Here is a 3,931-nt window from a genome sequence, read left to right on the forward strand (position 1 = left end):
TCTAATCAGTCAGGTCTTAGATGTAAGTAGGTGTGATATTAATGCTACTACCAGGTTCAGGAACAGAAAATTCAGAAAAGATCAGGCAGAAACAATTAGGAAGATGAACCTTTGGTTTCAGGGTTTGGCACATAAAGTTGGATTTAAAGTTATAGTAGGAACTTGAGCTACTGAGAAGCAGATGATGCTGAAATCCATTTTTTTTTTTTTTTTTTTTTTTTGCTTTTTAGGGCCCCACTTGTGGCATATGGGAGTTTCCAGGCTAGGGGTCAAATTGGAGCTACAGCTGCCAGCCTGCATCACAGCCAGAGCAATGCAGGACGTACACTGCAGCTCACGGTAATGCTGGATCCTTAACCCACTGAGTAAGTTCAGAGATCAAGCCCGCATCCTCATGGATGATACTTGGGTTCATTACTGCTGAGCAATGATGGGAACTCTCTGCACTCCATTTTAATCCAAGACTCTGAGTGTTTGGACAAAGAAAGAATGGGAAAGACAAAGTTCTTGTTGTCCCTTTAAATATTCGTTTGTTGGTTTTCCAGTTCTAGTATTGGTGAAGAAACTGGTAATGGGCTAACTCTCACTCAGACAATAGTTATAAAACTCATGTTTATGCAGATTTTACCCTGAAATACTGCCAAGAACATGAACTGTGAGGCAGCTAGAAATCGAGCAGAAAGCCTGGCTTGAGGAGTCTTGAATACCAAAAAATGGAATTCAAGGATACCAGCTCCACCAGAAATTAAAGGGAGAGATTCTGACAAAAAGGTAGTGACAAGAGAGGGGGAGAGTTAGTTCCCATATCTGCATGTAAACTCCCCTCAATCCCTTGTATGATCCATGAACCATGAATTTATGGGGGATACTTCAAAGAGCCTAGGAAAAAGAAGAGTCAGAAGACTGAAAACACTGCATAGATATTTCAGCAAATAACCATTGTAAATAACACAGAGTTTGGAGTTTTAAAGGGGGTTGGTAAATACCTAAGCCTTACCACTGAAAGCCCAGAAAGATCATGCCTAAGAGGTAAAAGTTATGTTACAATATCAAAGCATTCACCTTAGGACAAAAGGGGGGAAAAAAAACTGAAATAGAGTCATAATAACTGAACATAAAAGCAAGCCTCCACAAGTTAAATTTGATCAGCAAATAACTTATAACAAATACATTTCAGAGGAACATAACCAAATCCTGGGACTCTACAATGAATTATCCAAAATGTTCAGTGTAAAAATAATTTAAAAATTTTGAAAACTACAGAGAAAGAAGAAAGTTTAATCTATAATAAACAGAAAAAGAAGTTAGTGGAAAAGGAGTTCTAGATGACCTAGATTATTGAATTAGCAGAAAAACATTTTAAACCAGACATTAAAATATGCTCAAGGTCTTAAAGAAAATATTGTCAAATTGGGTGAAAAATTGGGAAATCTCAATGAATAAATAAAATCTCTTGTAAGAACTAAATGTGCATTTCATAATTTAAAAGCGAACTATCAGAAATGAAAACTTCACTTACCAGTAGATTGGGAATAATAGAAGAAATGGTTCGTAACATTGAATTTATGTGAATCAAAATTGTCCATATGAAGAAGAGGAATAAAGATTAATATAAAAATGAAGAGAATATCAGTAACTTAGAAGATATGATTAGGCATCTAAAAAACATAAAATTAGAGTCCTAGAGGGGAGAAGGGGGTGTAAAAAATATTGTTAAAATAATAATTTAAATGTTTCCAAATTTAGTTAAAAATGCAAAAAACAAACATTGATTAACAGATCCAGGAATCTTAGCCAATCCAAGTAGGATAAATTTAAAGAAACTTAGATCTAAGCATTTCATAGTCAAATTATGAAAAACTAAAGATAAAAATATAAATAAGCAGCAGAGAAATAAGACATTATATATAGGGGAAAATGATGGAATACTTCTCACCAAGAACAACATTAAGCCAAAAGAAAAAGGGATCACATCTTTAAACTGCTGAATATAATATAAACCCCAAATTCAATATCCAGTGAAAATATTCTTCCAAATGAGGGTGATATAAAAATATTTTAAGATAAACTGTTTCCAGAATATCTAAGCTACAAGAAATGCTAAAGAAAGTTCTTAAGACTGAGGAAATTATACCAGAAGGAAACTCTGATCTACAGGGAAAAATGAAAAGCATCAAGAATGGTAAATAGGAGGGTAAATTTTAAAATTGTTATCTTTCTCCCACCTCTTAGTATTTTAAAAAGATAACTGACTAAAGCAAAAAACAAAACAAAACACTGCATTGTTGAATTTATAACATATAAATATAAAACAAATAAAATAGTAACACAAAGGGTGGTGGTTATATGAAATTTTAACTTTAAAAGTATTTATTTTTTACCTGAATGACTACAATGTTTATTCTACGTATATTGTGATAAGATTAAGATGGCATAATCTAATTCATAGAGTAGCCACTGAAATGACACTAGAAGGTATAATTAAAAATCTAATTGAGGAATTTAAAAATTTTCAAAAAATTATTGAACTAACCTGAAGGAAGGCTTTTAATGAGAAGGTATTATTTAGTCTATTTACATTACATGTAATATTGATGCAGTTGGGTTTAAATCTACTATCTTGTTAGTTCTTATGTATTTTCTGTTTCTGTGTTCCTCCTTCAGTGTCACCATTTGTATTATTTCAATAATTTTTATTAGATGAGAAAGCAAGACACAACTTTATGTGAGCTTCAAGAGTCACACTTAAATATAAAGATGTATATATATATATAAAGTAAAAGAATGTAAAACATATACAATGCAAATTGTAAGCATAAGTAAACTGAAGTGAAGTGATTATAATAATATCAGACAAAATAGCATTCAAGAAAAGAGGAATTATTGGTTAAAAAAAAGGACACATCTTGTTTGAATCCTCTCTCATTGAGAGAATAGCTAAACAAAAAATTAGTGATGTGAAAACACTGTCAACTAACTTTGACTCTATTAACATTTTATAACACTTTACTCAACAACTGCAGAAAACATTCTTTTCTTGTGTGCATGGAACCTTAAGCAAGATAGATCATGTGATGGTCCTTAAAATAAGTCTCAAAAATTATCAAAAGATTTAAATATTAAGTGAATTTTCTCTAAGCACAACAGAGCTAAGTTATAAATTAATAACAAAAAAGTATCTAGAAATATGATTCTCAAATGGTTCAAAATTAAGCAGCCTATTTGTAAATAACCCTTGAGTCAAAGAAGAAATTATGACGAGAATTATGAAATAAATCCACCTAGGCAATGGACACCCAGCACACCAACATGATGTCGGTCATACCAGTGGAGGAGAAAAAACTCATGGAAGTCAAAATAGGGGGAGATAGCAAACTGGATATTGGCGTGGGACTTCACCACTAAAGGAATTGTTGGGCCATTTCAAAGAGGTTATTACAAGTATGTCAATGTGAAGAAAGGGAGCATAGCTGGGATTTCTAGGGTGCTGGAAACTTGCATGCTTTTCAGCTATTGCCCTTCTTAGAAGGAACTCAAACATGAGTGGTTATGCAAGTACCACTGAAGAGAGCCCAGTGTGGACTGCCACTCTGCATTCCTGACCGTGACCTTTTTTCCCTGGGCACCCTTCCTTGAGGAACACAATGGTGTAAATCTTTTCATGTCCTAATTGGGAATTATTGTCCAATAAAAGATGACTGCTACATGTAAAGAGAAAATGTCTACTTGATAGTGAAAACACAAAATAACAAAATGTGTGGGAAGCAGCTAAAGCAGTGCTTAGAAGGGAATATGTACATTTGAATATATAAAAGAAGAAAGTCTTCTTCATATAAAAGAAGCAGGGCTCAAAATCATTGATCTTATATTTCTACCTTATGAAGCTAAAAAAGGAGAGAAAATTAAATGAAAGTAGAAAGAAGAAAATAAT

At 32.9% G+C, this 3,931-nt stretch overlaps 1 pseudogene; it reads left to right on the forward strand.

Annotated features, from left to right (window-relative positions):
• Positions 3,310-3,565, forward strand: LOC100514208 (annotated as a pseudogene).

The sequence above is a fragment of the Sus scrofa genome, chromosome X, assembly GCF_000003025.6.
Source record: "Sus scrofa isolate TJ Tabasco breed Duroc chromosome X, Sscrofa11.1, whole genome shotgun sequence".
In the NCBI taxonomy this organism is placed as follows: domain Eukaryota; kingdom Metazoa; phylum Chordata; class Mammalia; order Artiodactyla; family Suidae; genus Sus; species Sus scrofa.